Genomic DNA, 16,224 nt, shown 5'->3' on the forward strand with positions numbered 1-16,224 from the left:
CCTAAGTAATTTGCCACGGCTTCTGTGTCTATGGATGCGCTTTGGGTTGATCAGGTTTACCTTCTAACCCGTTCAAGGGTGCGGGTCTCCCAGGTCGTCCGCAGAGTTATTAAGGCTAGCCAGCCTGTGGTCTATCCCCATGCCCATGACATCCGCAAGTTCGTGGTTCTTGCCGCCGTCTTTGGCAATATGTCCTGGGCTGACATTCGGGCGCAGGGATTTTGGCGGTTGAACAGGGTCCTGGCTGCTCGTTACTTTGTAAACGTTCCTGGGCCCAGTGGGGCCTTGTGTCGCTTTGGGTTGGCGGATGCAGCCAGTTGTCTCGACTTCGGGTTGAGGAGTGAGCAGCAACCGCCTCCCGAGTAAGTTTCCATTCTTTTCGTCTGTGGGTAGTTAGCTCCGGGGAGCCGTAGGGGCTCCTCCCAGAAAACCAGCGTTGAATTTAATGAAACGCCATTTTCTGGGTGAGTCACGGAGGCTCCCCTGCATCCCTCCCTCCCTCCCTCCGATCAGAGTTTTTTCGCTTGTTTTTGACATCCAGCCTTGGAACTGGGTTGTGGATCGCTGGCACGGTAGGTCTGGGGCTGCCCTTGGGGGGTGGGGAGGGGAGCTGCGCAGACAGCGGCGCGATGGCGGATGACGTCATACTAGTCTGCTCGTTTTTGTTTGGGGAGTTCTATCCACTCATTCGGCGTTTGGTTGCAATTTTCACCAGAAAAGGGGTTGTTTTGGGATGCCTACCTTTCTGGGTGCCTAACCTGGTCGATGGCAGACAGAATGCTTCCAATTACACAGGAGGTTTCTATAGGCCATTGCTCCCCTTGCCTCTCTAGAGGGAGCCAGGTTCTGGCTCGTGGTCCTCGGTAGGCCCATAAGAAATCCATACACATGACTGATGCCAAAGTCTGACATTAGCATATCAGCCTAGTAAGCTCTGGGGAGCCTCCAGGACTCGCCCAGAAAATGGCATTTCATTACACTCAACGTTGTTGTGTTTTTTAGTTTCCTGTGATCAGAGACTATTTTAACAATACAGGGGCACCTCAGTTTACAAATTTAATCTGTTCCTGGAGACAGTTCGTAACTCAAATTCGTAAACAGAAGCAAATTTCCCGATAGGAAATAGTGGCACTTTAACATACGATTGCCCCTACTTACGATAATTTCGAGTTACGATGTAAATTTCATCGAAAAATGTGACTCGACATCCGATGGTGTCGTCGACTTACGATATTTGTTGGTACACGTTCGGGTCGACCGAGCGCGTGGTTCCCAGTCACGCGGCCGACCTGCCTCAGTTTACTACAGCTGCCCACTTAGTGACGATCGCACCTATAAGAAATTCCGCTTTTGTGGTGATTTTTTGCATTTTGAACATTAAAGTAATTATTATATATCACGCCATGAGTCCCAGGAAAGTCAGTGGTAAGGCTCAACATATGAAAACCCATGTAAGGATGACCATAGAGCAGAAACAAGAATACAGAATGTCTCTCTCTCAACAATTGAGAAAATGTGTGCAGCATGGGAAGAATTGCAAACCTTTGCTGAAACAACTCACCCAAATCAAGCTGCAGTAGGTCGTTGCCTTAACCTATTCAATGACATTGTGATGCATCATTACAGACAAATGTTAAAACGAAGGGAAAAACAAATGTCTCCTGACAAATTTGTAGTGAGACAAATAAGCACTGAACCACAACCAGGTCGTAGTGGTATTCAGGCAAAACGTAGGAGAGAGTACACCCCAGAGAAAACATCACTGCCTGATGTGATAATGGAAGGGGACTCCCCTTCCAAACAATAACAACTCTCTTCCTCCCCCATCATCACCATCTTCCATACGCCATCAAGAGCCCTCCATAAAGGTAAGAGAAACTTTGGTACTGTATTGTAGTTAGAAAAAAACATTGTATTCAGTATAAAATGTATTTGTATGTTAATATTTTGGAGGGTGGGGAACGGATTAATTCAGTTCCCTTTATTTCTTATGGGAAAAATCGCTTCGGCTTACGATATTTTGACTTATGATCCATCTCTGGGAACGGATTAGCATCGTAAGTCGAGGCCCCATTGTAATGGGAAATGAATTAATTCGTTCCCGACTCCCCCAAAAATTCACTTCAAGGTAAATTTTATACCTAATTCACCCTATTCTTCACTACAAAAGTATGTACAAGTTATTACTTACCTTTACTGATGACTCCTGTTGGAATATGGAAGACGATGAGGAGGTGGGAGGAGGAGAGGTGTTACTGTTTGGAAGGGGAGTCCCCTTCTATTACAACATCAGGCAATGATGACTTCTCTGGGGAACACTCTGGCATGTGTTGCCTGCATACCACTAGGACCTGCTTCTGGCTCACTGCATGATTTCTCATTGTTTTTCTTGAAGATTATTTTTCCCTTCTTTCTAACACTTGTCTGTAGTGAGATATCACATTGTCATTAATAAGATCAATGCAACAGCCTGCTAAAGCTTTATCTGGGTGATTCTTTTCAGCAAAACTTTGCAGTTCTTACCATGCTGCACATATTTTCTTAATGAGGAAAGGACATCCTCCACTGCCTCCTCCTCTCATGAATATTTGTTATACTGCCTATCTAGTTCAACAACATGTGTACCATTTTCATGTTTACGAATGATCTTTTGTTTTTCCTCTATGGTCATTCTCTTGTGATTTCTTGCCTTGAACCTTACAACTGGCTTTCGTGGGTTCCATGGGGAGATATATAATAACTTTTCTGTGGGGAGCCCCTACGGTTCCCTGGAGTTTATCGGGCTAATGTATGTTATATTAGACCAGGAGATTAGCTAAGGAGTTCAGACCTACCAAGGACCAGCGCCAGAACCTGGCTCCTTCAGAGAGGTTTCAGGGAGCAATGGCCCTGGAAAACCCCCTTGTGTTTGGGGTTTTCCTTATCTGCCATCGACCGGGGTCAGGCACCCAGAAAGGTAGGCATAACAAAACAAACCCCACATGGTAAAAAACTAAAACAAAAAACCGAACAGAGAGGTCTATAGAAACTCCCTACAATCCCAAGGAAACAAGCAAACATCACACTTTACTGCCACGTCGATTGTCCGCGTAACCATCCCCGCCCCGAAAGGGGAAGGGGGGAGCTCTGGACCTACTGCGCCGGCTGCCTAGCATCAGTTCGTAAGCTAATGTCAACCGGGATAGACACTTCTCTGGCCTCAGTTTCCTAGGCGGTGTTTGCCTTGTGTGGCATTCACTGCTGTGTGTTGTGTTGTGTGGTGGCCAGGAGTACCTCATCAGTGCCGGGGCTGCATGCGCTTAGGGGCTTCCTTCCCAAAGCGCCCTGTGAGTACTGCCCTTGCTTAACAGGGTTATCTTCCCTGGGGCATTCGGGAACCATTCCCGTAGAGGTTCTTGCTGCTCGGCATTTGCCTCGCCCTTGAGGGGCTTGGGGCCCTTGTTTGGCCCTGGGTAGGGACTGGTATTGTGCTGGTTAGAGCGTCAAGGTTTAGCGCGACCTGCCACCTAAGCGGCGACCGGTTCCTGTTGCCTCTGGAGACGGTGTACTTTTGCAGGGTTTTTCTTTTTTTATTTTCATTTGCCTCGTCGGGGTCTGCCTGGTGTAGCTATAGTTCCACTGGTAGTGTTTGGTGGCCTTCTGCTAGGCCAACATGATTGTACACGTCGCAGGAGTTTTCAATGTTGTCCTCTACCCTCTTGTTAGTTTTGGGTGTTTACCCAGCAAACATTTTCATGTTTTTAAAACATCCTAAAAACGACATTTCATTGTTTTCAGCACGTTTATAATTACGTTTAGAAAAGGTTTTTTGAGAACTTTTATATACAACCTTAGAACGTATATAATTAACATTTCTAAAAACTTTTTTATGATCTTTTAATTACCTACATTAAAGCGTTTAGGGTAAATTAGGGTATAATAATTTTGTAATTCATATCTGAAATAGAAAGGGAGAGAAAGAAAGAAGACATATCTGAGATAGAAATGGACATCCTATATATGTATGTGTAAATTACAAATAAATAGGGTACAAAAAGAGAATTAAAATATTATATTTATTTAATTAAGAATGAGTAATACAACAAAATATATGTAATAGCTCGAAATATATAGACTATATCTATAACAGAATATAAAAGTAAAAATTTAAAAATCTATATATGCAATATGTGAACACAATAGATTTTGTGATCAAGCAGCCTGTGATTCATGTCATGCTGAGATCAGTCTGACGTTATAAGCAGTTATTGTTACTTAAAACTAAAACAAGTAAAATTTTCCGAGTATACATATAACACTATAGTTTTTCTATGACTAATAATAAAAATCTATTAATCAAAAGTTTAGGACTAATTAACTAAAAATAAAAATCTACAAGTGAATGTAAACACAGTCAAGTATAATATTCATGTAGAAAGAGAAAGAAAAAGAGAGAGAAGGAAAGAAAGAGAAAGAAAAAGGGAGAAAGAGAAAGAAAAGAAAAAACAGTCATGTATAATATTCATATTAGCACCATGCAATATAACTTAGATTAAGTAAAAAATCTCAGACATTTTTAAATCAAATGAAATATGAGAGCCAGAGAGAGAGCGCCACAGAGCCAGAGAGAGAGAGAGCCAGAGAGAGAGAGAGCCAGAGAGAGAGAGAGCCAGAGAGAGAGAGAGCCAGAGCCAGAGAGAGAGAGCGAGAGCCAGAGAGAGAGCGTGAGCCAGAGAGAGAGCGAGTCAGAGAGAGAGAGAGAGCCAGAGAGTGAGAGAGAGAGAGCCAGAGAGAGAGAGAGCCAGAGAGAGAGAGAGAGCCAGAGAGAGAGAGAGAGCCAGAGAGAGCGAGAGCCAGAGAGAGAGAGAGAGCGAGAGCCAGAGAGAGCGAGAGCCAGAGAGAGCGAAAGAGCCAGAGAGAGCGAAAGAGCCAGAGAGAGCGAAAGAGCCAGAGAGAGCGAGAGAGCCAGAGAGAGAGAGACAGAGCCAGAGAGAGAGAGACAGAGCCAGAGAGAGAGAGAGAGAGAGCCAGAGAGAGAGAGAGAGAGCCAGAGAGAGAGAGAGAGAGCCAGAGAGAGAGAGAGAGAGCCAGAGAGAGAGAGAGAGAGCCAGAGAGAGAGAGAGAGAGGGAGAGAGAGAGAGGGAGAGAGAGAGAGAAAGAGAGAGAGAGAGCCAGAGAGAGAGAGAGAGAGAGCCAGAGAGAGAGAGAGAGAGCCAGAGAGAGAGAGAGAGAGAGCCAGAGAGAGAGAGAGAGAGAGCCAGAGAGAGAGAGAGAGAGAGCCAGAGAGAGAGAGAGAGAGAGAGAGAGAGAGAGCCAGAGAGAGAGAGAGAGCCAGAGAGAGAGAGAGAGCCAGAGAGAGAGAGAGAGCCAGAGAGAGAGAGAGAGAGAGAGAGAGAGAGAGCCAGAGAGAGAGAGAGAGAGAGAGCCAGAGAGAGAGAGAGCCAGAGAGAGAGAGAGAGCCAGAGAGAGAGAGAGCCAGAGAGAGAGAGAGCCAGAGAGAGAGAGAGAGAGCAAGAGAGCCAGAGAGAGAGAGAGAGACAGACAGAGACAGAAAGACACACACACAACAAAAGAGGAGACAGAACAAAATTAAGGCAAGGAGAGAGAAGACAGAACAGAAACAACAGAGAGAGGAGAGAAATGAGAAATCATTGAAGAGAAGGGGAAGAGAAACACAAGATAAGAAAAAGATACAAGAAAAATATACAAGATAAAAATGACATAAATGAATACCACAAATATAAAAAGTAAAGGAAGAGAGAAGCTAGAAGAGACAGGAAACGAGAGGTGTTAGAAGAGAGGAGGAAAGGAGAGATTAAAGGACAAGAAAAACAGGAGAGAAACGTAAAAGAAATAAAAAAAGGGACATTTGTGAGGAGAGAAAATAAAGAGACCAGAGAAGACCATATATCAAGAGTGTGAGGATAAAGACTTATATATTTTCTTAGTAGACATCCTCTGGCTCTTGTTGCCCCTCTTGTATACGAATTGTACTTGCAAGTTTTCCCTGAAAAGATATTAACAAAATTAATATTTAATTATTTATTTATATAAATTACACACACACAAACTTATATATATATATATATATATATATATAATATATATAGACCAGAGACCAATTATATATATATATATATATATATATATAATTTCGTAAACCTCACCCTGTAAACATTCATGTTTCTACATGTTAAACAAGCTACGAGGATGAGGGAAGGGGATGTTCCCTCCATGCTGGATATTATATTTACCAGGAAAGAGAAAGATATATTTATCATTCAGTACCTCCCTCCTTTGGTACCTCCCTCCTTTTACCCAAGTGACATGGTCACTTGGGTAAAAGTGACCATGTCTTTTTGGGAATAAAGTATGCAATGCATTATAATCTGGAAGAAAATGAGCTTGAAGCAGTTGAAAAACCTGACTTGTGGAGAGGTCATTATGGGGAACTCAGATATTTCCTTAAGGAATTTGACAAACACTTGCTGTTAGGACATGAAGTAAATGAGATGTATGTCAAGTTTTGTGAAATATATGATAATGGCACAACAAAATTTATACTAAAGCAGAGATGCAGAACTAGAAAAAGGGGAAAAATTGCCCAAACATACAAGCAATACAAAGATGCGAGAAACAACAATAGCAGTAAGGAGAGGGGCAGAAAGACTATGACTTTCGGTCATATTCAACAACACAAATATACATACACACACACACATTATTGGAAAAAATTGGAATTGGAATATTGGAAAAAATAATTAAAACTAAATGGGTAGAACACCTGGAGAGAAATGATATAATTTCAGACAGACAGTATGGTTTTCGATTTGGAAGATCCTGTGTATCGAATTTACTCAGTTTCTATGATCGAGCAACAGATATATTACAGGAAAGAGATGGTTGGGTTGACTGCATCTATCTGGACCTAAAAAAGGCATTCGACAGTTCCACATAGAGAGGTTGTTCTGGAAACTGGAAAATATTGGAGGGGTGACAGGTAAGCTTCTAATATGGATGAAAAATTTTCTGACATAGAAAAATGAGGGCAGTAATCAGAGGCAATGTATCGGACTGGAGAAATGTCACAAGTGGAGTACCACAGGGTTCAGTTCTTGCACCAGTGATGTTTATTGTCTACATAAATGATCTACCAGTTGGTATACAGAATTACATGAACATGTTTGCTGATGATGCTAAAATAATAGGAAGGATAAGAAATTTAGATGATTGTCATGCCCTTCAAGAAAACCTGGATAAAATAAGTATATGGAGCACCACTTGGCAAATGGAATTTAATGTTAATAAATGCCATGTTATGGAATGTGGAACAGGAGAACATAGACCCCACACAACCTATACATTATGTGAGAAATCTTTAAAGAATTCTGATAAAGAAAGAGATCTAGGGGTGGTTCTAGATAGAAAACTATCACCTGAGGACCACATAAAGAATATTGTGCGAGGAGCCTATGCTACGCTTTCTAACTTTAGAATTGCGTTTAAATACATGGATGGTGATATACTAAAGAAATTGTTCATGACTTTTGTTACGCCAAAGCTAGAATATGCAGCTGTTGTGTGGTGCCCAACAACAGAAGTTGGCCCATATCTTAAGAAGCACAACAAACTGGAAAAGGTGCAAAGACATGCTACTAAGTGGCTCCCAGAACTGAAGGGCAAGAGCTACGAGGAGACGTTAGAGGCATTAAATATGCCAAAACTAAAAGACAGAAGAGGTGATATGATCACTACATACAAAATAGTAACAGGAATTGATAAAATCGACAGGGAAGATTTCCTGAGACCTGGAACTTCAAGAACAGGAGGTCATAGATTGAAACTAGCTTAACACAGATGCTAAAGAAATATAAGAAAATTCACTTTCGCAAATAGAGTGGTAGACGGTTGGAACAAGTTAGGTGAGAAGGTGGTGGAGGCCAAGACTGTCAGTAGTTTCAAAGCGTTATATGACAAAGAGTGCTGGGAAGACGGTCTCATCCTTTAACTACACTTAGGTAATTACACACACACATACATATTATATATATATATATATATATGTCGTACCTAATAGCCAGAACGCACTTCTCAGCCTACTATGCAAGGCCCGATTTGCCTAATAAGACAAGTTTTCCTGAATTAATATATTTTCTCTAATTTTTTTCTTATGAAATGATAAAGCTACCCATTTCATTATGTATGAGGTCAATTTTTTTTTATTAGAGTTAAAATTAACGTAGATATATGACCGAACCTAACCATCCCTACCTAACCTACCCTAACCTATCTTTATAGGTTAGGTTCGGTTAGGTAGCCGAAAAAGTTAGGTTAGGTCAGGTTAGGTAGTCGAAAAAACATTAATTCATGAAAACTTGGCTTATTAGGCAAATCGGGCCTTGCATAGTAGGCTGAGAAGTGCGTTCTGGCTACTAGGTACGACATATATATATATATATATATATATATATATATGTCGTACCTAGTAGCCAGAACGCACTTCTCAGCCTACTATGCAAGGCCCGATTTGCCTAATAAGCCAAGTTTTCATGAATTAATATATTTTCTCTATTTTTTTTCTTATGAAATGATAAAGCTATCCATTTCATTATGTATGAGGTCAATTCTTTTTTTATTGGAGTTAAAATTAATAGAGATATATGACCGAACCTAACCTATCTTTATAGGTTAGGTTAGGTAGCTGAAAATGTTAGGTTAGGTAGTCGAAAAAACATTAATTCAAGAAAACTTGGCTTATTAGGCAAATCGGGCCTTGCATAGTAGGCTGAGATGTGCGTTCTGGCTACTAGGTACGACACATTATATATATATATATATATATATATATATATATATATATATATATATATATATATGTCGTACCTAGTAGCCAGAACGCACTTGTCAGCCTACTATGCAAGGCCAAATTTGCCTAATAAGCCAAGTTTTCCTGAATTAATATATTTTCTCAAATTTTTTTCTTATGAAAAGATAAAGCTACCCATTTCATTATGTATGAGGTCAATTTTTTTTTATTGTAGTTAAAATTAACGTAGATATATGACGGAACCTAACCAACCCTACCTAACCTAACCTAACCTATCTTTATAGGTTAGGTTAGGTTAGGTAGCCAAAAAAGTTAGGTTAGGTTAGGTTAGGTAGGTTAGGTCGTCGAAAAACAATTAATTCATGAAAACTTGGCTTATTAGGCAAATCGGGCCTTGCATAGTAGGCTGAGAAGTGCGTTCTGGCTACTAGGTACGACATATATATATATATATATATATATATATATATATATGTCGTACCTAATAGCCAGAACGCACTTCTCAGCCTACTATTCAAGGCCCGATTTGCCTAATAAGCCAAGTTTTCATGAATTAATGTTTTTTCGTCTACCTAACCTACCTAACCTAACCTAACCTAGCTTTTTTTGGCTACCTAACCTAACCTTACCTATAAATATAGGTTAGGTTAGGTTAGGTAGGGTTGGTTAGGTTCGGTCATATATCTACGTTAATTTTAACTCCAATAAAAAAAAATTGACCTCATACATAGAGAAAAGGGTTGCTTTATCATTTCATAAGAAAAAAATTATAGTAAATATATTAATTCAGGAAAACTTGGCTTATTAGGCAAATCGGGCCTTGAATAGTAGGCTGAGAAGTGAGTTCTGGCTACTAGGTACGACATATATATATATATATATATATATCGGACAATTAGTAAAAAAAAAAAAAAAAAAAAATTAAATTATTTTACCTTGTACCTAGATCCACCAGGCCTGTTTGGTGCCTGTTTCAGTACTTCAGACATCTGGAAGGTCACATCCTCCTCCTCAACTTGTGGATGTGCGTTGATAGATGATTCTGTAAAATTAAGTTATTTATATAATAATAAATTCAGTATAACAATAATATTCTGTAAAATTAAAAGTAATTTATACATCAATCAGATAAAACTCTCCAGAGATGGTGATACACAACATATAAAGGACAAGTTTCAGAACAAAATATGCATTTAGGAATAAGGTTTTGTACATGTAGGTAGCACATGAGAAAATAAGTGGAAGGTGATCAAGTTTATATTAACATGTTAATGACTTTGTTAAGGCTTTGCAAGAATGAAAAAATATTAATAATATAATATCACCTACCAATTAATTGTACATCATTTATAAGTCAATTATTTGCATTATTATTATTCAATACTAATGATATAAAAATGCATTTTGTAATCTACTATTTATGCAAGTATTGAGCACAGGATCATGAAATAAACTGCAAAATACTGTAATGGATAAACCAATTAATTTTACATTTTCCTATAGCTAAGTCAGTCAGTTCTATTAGCAGCAGAGAACAATTATGCCCAACCTCTATTAAATGAAACAATCTTAAGAGCAAGTGATAGAAATATAATCATTTATGCTTGGGATTATGGAATGGTTCCAAATATGAAAAATATCAAGTTTTTTGGTTAAAATTTTATATATATATATATATATATATATATATATATATATATATATATATATATATATATATATATATATATATATATATATATATATATATATATATATATATTAGTTGATTTTATACCCGCATTAGGTCAGGTGATAATACAATGAAGGTGATAATAAAGCCATTCACAACTGCAGGCCTAATAAAAAAAGGAGGTGGCATAGCAATATCTTACAAAGATACCTTCATCTGCAATAGTCTCATTAGTAATAGAGACGACTATTGTGAATATACCTTTGCCAAGTTCTCCAGTAAATCCCTTAAATCCTCCTTGACTATAAGTGCCATCTATAGATTTCCCAATACCGACATAGCTTCATTCTCAGATAACGTAAGGAATCTTATCATAAATAACAATCTCAACAAAAATCAAACCAACTTAGTGGTTTGTAATGGTGAACAAAACATGCAGATACTTATATATAACCTGTGAATAGAGTGTAATAACACCAAAACTATTTGTTTATTGTTTTATGACAATAATTGAATCACTAATATGATTCACTAATATATAATCCTAATAATAATCACTAATATATAATCCATTGAGCATGCTGCATCTCTTTCAGTCTCTTTGCAATTTGAACAAGAGGGTTTTTAATTGATCGAACCATATTCTTAAAGTAAAGTAAATGAGATGTATTCCATATTTTGCAAAATATACGATGAAGGCACACAAACATTCATACCAAAACTGAAGGGCAGGATTTATGAGGAGACATTAGAGGCATTAAATATTCCAAACTAGAAGACAGAAGGAAAAGAGGAGATATGATCACTACGTACAAAACAGTAACAGGAATTGATAAACTTGATAGGGAAGATTTCCCGAGACCTGGAATTTCAAGAACAAGAGGTTATAGATTTAAACGAACTAAACAAAGATGCCGAAGAAATGTAAGACAATTCACTTTTGCAAACAGAATGGTAAACGGTTGGAACATGTTAGGTGAGAAGGTGGTGGAGGCCAAATCCGTCAAAAGTTTCAAAGCATTATATGACAAAGAGTGCTGGGAAAATGGGACACCACGAGTGTAGCTCTCCATCCATCTGATTGATAACCCAAATGAATTTTTCATGGATATGATACCAACATCAAATCATAAATCAGATGTGATCCTATCCCCACTGGATTTTGAAGAAGCCATAGACAGTATGCCTATGCACTCTGCACCAGGCCCTGACTCTTGGAACTCTATATTCATCAAGAACTGTAAAAAACGTTATCGCAGGCCCTTCACATTCTTTGGAGACAAAGCCAAGATACTGGCATTGTCCCTGACATACTAAAAACCGCAGAGATAGCACCGCCCCATAAAGGAGGAAATAAGGCAGAGGCAAAAAACTACAGACCGATAGCACTAACATCGCACATCATAAAAATCTTTGAGAGAATGCTAAGAAGTAAGATCACAAAATACATGGAATCACAGCATCTCCATAACCCCAGACAACATGGTTTCAGAACAGGGCGCTCTTGCCTATCACAGTTGCTGGACCACTCTGACATGGCACTAGATGCCATGGAAGACAAACAAAACGCTTTGACAAAAAAAAGCCTTTGACAAATGTGACCATTGTGTTATTGCACATAAAATGCGTTCAAAAGGAATTACCGGAAAAATAGGCAGATGGATATACAACTTCCTGACTAATAGAACCCAATGTGTAGTAGTCAACAAAATAAAATCTGGACCATCAACCGTAAAGAGCTCAGTCCCCAAGCGTACTGTGCTTGCTCCAATACTTTTTCTCATCCTCATATCGGACATAGACAAGGACACAACCTATAGTACTTGATCATCCTTTGCAGATGACACTAGAATCTTCACGAGAGTAGGCAACATAGAGGACACGGCAAACCTCCAATCAGATGTAAATCAGGTCTTTCTATGGGCTACAGAAAATAACATGGTGATTAACGAACATAAGTTTCAGCTCATGCGCTACGGAAAAAATAAAAAATATAAAAACGGAAACCACTTACAAAACTCAGTCAAATCATAACATTGAACGGAAAAGCAACGTAAAGGATTTGGGTGTACTGATGTCAGAAGGCCTTACATTTAAAGAACACAATAAAGTAGCCGTCACAACTGCAAGAAAAATGACAGGATAGATAACAAGAACTTTTCACACTAGAGATGCTATACCGATGATGATAGTTTTCAAGACGCTAGTGCTCTCTAGAGTGGAATACTGCTGCATAATGAAAGCCCCTTTCAAAGCTGGAGAAATTACTGACCTATACTTATGCATTTATCTTCGGTTTAACACAACAGGCACCAGACACACGCTAGGCATCATACACACTAGGATAAAACAAACATTAGGCCAGAAGTCAGAAAAGAATTCAAAGAATTTTACTGGAAAGGCTTGCTGTTAGGAAAGGAAGTAATTGAGATGAATTAATGCACAGTATGTCAATTTTGTGAAATATATGATAAAGGAACAAAAACATTTATACCAAAACAAAGATGCAGAACTAGGAAACAGGATTTGTTCAACTGAAATTTCAAGACGGACAGAGACCAAAAGACACAAAAATGGAATCAATATACGAAGAGGCCAAACCCCCAAACATACCAGTAATACAAAGAGAAACAACTACACGGCAGTGAGGAGAGAGGCAGAAAGAAATTTTGAAAAAAAGGAACAAACAAATGTAAAGTAGAACAAATCATATTCTATAAATACAGCAACAACCAATTGCAGGTAAAGGATAATATTCAGAGCTTTTAAATGCATGGATGGCGAAATACTCAAGAAATTGTTCACGACTTTTGTTAGACCAAAGTTGGAATATGCAGCGGTTGTATGGTGCCCATATCTTAAGAAGCACATAAACAAACTGGAAAAGGTGCAAAGACATGCTACTAAGTGGCTCCCAGAACTGAAGGACAAGAACTATGAGGAGAGGTTAGAGGCATTAAATATACCAAATATACTACACAAATATATATACTACACATGCACAATAAACTACCCTACACAGGCTGAGTATGGTGTGTACAATAAATTATTAGCTAAAAGATAAGACTGAGTTTGTATAAATGGGGGTTAAGTCAGAGTGGGAAAATGTAAGTGGAGTGCCTAAAAACCCTGTCCTGGGACCTCTGTAATTCATAATATATACAAATAATTTAGACTCAGGTTTGATCAGCAATATTTGAAAATTTCCAGACGATACAAAAGGGATTTTTTTCTGGATTCAGGATTATTTTTTTATGGCTGAAAACAGGTTTTCAGCAATAAAAGAAATACAGTATTGCTGGAACAACCGTCGACATCTTCAAGAGAAAACCTGAACATCTTCAAGAAGTGAAGATGACCTTGAGAAGAAGTATAGGTTGGGAGAAGTATAGGTTAGGAATTGTCTCCAAAGAATTCTCAAAGAATTACTCGTTATTGCTATCCAAGATAATTAGACGAGCCAAAGCTAAATACTACGAAGATAAATTTACCCAAATAAAGAGTACCTTACCTAAAAATATGTATGTACCTTACGTAAATAAACATTTGATTTTGAAGTGCCGGACAAACAAGGCTGTGGTGGATATGTGGGCCTGAGGGGCCTGTCCAAGCAACAGCCTGTTGGACCAAGCTCTCACATGTCAAGCCTGGCCTTGGAAGGGCTTGGTGAGTAGAACAACTACCAGAACCCTATAATGCATGTATCAAGGTGTCCAGGCAGTGAGCACCACATAATGCAGTGCAGTCCTGTAAGAATAAGCACAGTAAGTATGGGCATGGAGGGGGTGCAGCAGTGGCTTGTGAAGGGCTGGAGAGTAAATGGACATGCCCAGGGGTAAAAAGCATTAGGGTAACAGAACATAGCCCATAAAAATAGTAATGACAATGAATGAATAATTATATGAATGCAATAATACTTCATATCTCAATAGGAATACTAAGCAGGATGCAAGACAAGGTACTGGTGGTGATAGTGGTTGGTACAAGTCCTCACATCCCCACAGACACCAGTAACAGCCCTCACCTCCCAACACAGTACCCTTGTAGCGAGTTAATCTTATACTCGCTTCATTATCTTATAGCATAACTAATTAACACTAATTACAGAAGCTACACAGGTGATACTTTGGTGTGAGTTGAGCGCACTGAGCGTCGGTATCGCTACACCCTTGTTCCTTAACAACCCTTTGGACCTTTATTACAGAAAAATAGAATCAATTAATTTAATAAAATATAAAATATAAGTGCTTACTTACGATAATACTATCGGTGGAACACAAAATCTTCTTCTTCTTGATAGTAGGTGCAGTTTGCATGAAGGGTTAGTCCTCACCATGACTGAACTGACGACAAAATGGCCGATGTGTTGATATGGCGTCAGGTGACGCTGTGACGTCACAGGTGAGGGACGCTTTGCGCATTACTCCCTCGTACTTAAAAAGTACTACAGGTACTTTTTGGTTTTATTTTTGAATATGGCAGAAGTTGGACAGCTTTTCAAATCATTATAAGGGAGTGAGTTCCATAGACTAGGTCCCTTTATTTACATAGAGTGTTTACATAGATTAAGTTTGACTCTGGGGATATCAAAGAGATATTTATGTCTGGTGGGGACGTGGCCATGTGTTCTATTACATCTGTCCAGGAAGAGTTTCAGAACAGGGTTTGCAGTTAGAAAAAGGGCTTTATAAACGTAATTTACACAGGAGAATGTATGGAGTGAATTTGTTTAGCATGTTTAAGGATTTGAACAAGGGAGCTGTGTGTTGTCTGAAGGTAGAGTTATTTATTGTCCTGATAGCAGATTTTTACTGGATGATGATGGGCTTGAGGTAGTTTGCAGAGGTTGAACCCCAAGCACAAACGCCATAAGAATGATAGGGATAGATAAGTGCATAATAGAGTGAGAGGAGAGCAGAGTAGGGTACATAATATCTGATCTTAAACAGTATACCAACTGTTTTAGAAACCTTTTTAGTTATGTGTTGTATATGGGTGCGGAAGTTGAGTCTCTTGTCTAAGTATAGGCTAAGAAACTTTCCATCATTTTTATTGCTAATGTTTACATTATCTATCTGAAGCTGAATTGCATTTGTTGATTTGTTTCCAAATAAGATATAGTAGGTCTTTTCTATGTTTTGTGTGAGGTTTGTTGGTTGACATCCACAAGTAGACTTTTTTTAATTAATTGTTTACAACATTATTTAACAGGAGTGGGTTGGGGTCAGAGTAGATGAGTAGTATCATCAGCCAACAATATAGGTTTAAGTATGTTAGAGACATTAGGGAGATCATTGATGTATATAAGAAACAGGAGGGTCCTAGGATGCTGCTCTGTGGCACCTTTACGGTAATTAAGTGGTAGAGTGGGAGAGGTTATATCATTGATGGCTTCATATTGGTGTCTGTTACTAAGATAGGATCGGATATAGTTTAGGGCAAGGCCACGGATTCCATAATGGTGGAATTTAAGTAAGAGGTAGTTATGGTTAACAGTATCAAAGGCCTTTCTCAGGCCGATGAAGAGTTCAATTGGAAACTCACTTTTGTCAAGGGCTGAGAAGATTAAGTCAAGCAGACTAACAATAGCATCATTGGTACTCTTTTGGGAGCGGAAGCCAAACTGACAGGGACTTAGTATATTGAATTTTACAAGATTGGAGTAGAGCTGTTTGTAAAAAAAAAAAAAATAATTTTGATAATATAGGTAGATTCGATATGGGTCTGTAATTATTTATGTCTGCCG

General features: G+C 38.8%; 1 protein-coding gene and 1 long non-coding RNA gene across 2 annotated transcripts in view; one reads left to right on the forward strand and one right to left on the reverse strand.

The window, feature by feature from the left end:
* LOC123766585 (phosphoribosylformylglycinamidine synthase) overlaps positions 1-16,224 on the forward strand; it is a 452,541-nt gene that overhangs the window by 377,925 nt on the left and 58,392 nt on the right. The gene's annotated exons all lie outside the window — the stretch shown is intronic.
* On the reverse strand, positions 5,359-14,970 carry LOC138373575 (uncharacterized). The gene is made up of 3 exons (XR_011231188.1): positions 14,735-14,970; positions 9,742-9,848; positions 5,359-5,986 (listed from the first exon to the last, which is right to left on the reverse strand). It is a non-coding gene; the product is annotated as an uncharacterized lncRNA (long non-coding RNA).

The sequence above is a fragment of the Procambarus clarkii genome, chromosome 5, assembly GCF_040958095.1.
Source record: "Procambarus clarkii isolate CNS0578487 chromosome 5, FALCON_Pclarkii_2.0, whole genome shotgun sequence".
In the NCBI taxonomy this organism is placed as follows: domain Eukaryota; kingdom Metazoa; phylum Arthropoda; class Malacostraca; order Decapoda; family Cambaridae; genus Procambarus; species Procambarus clarkii.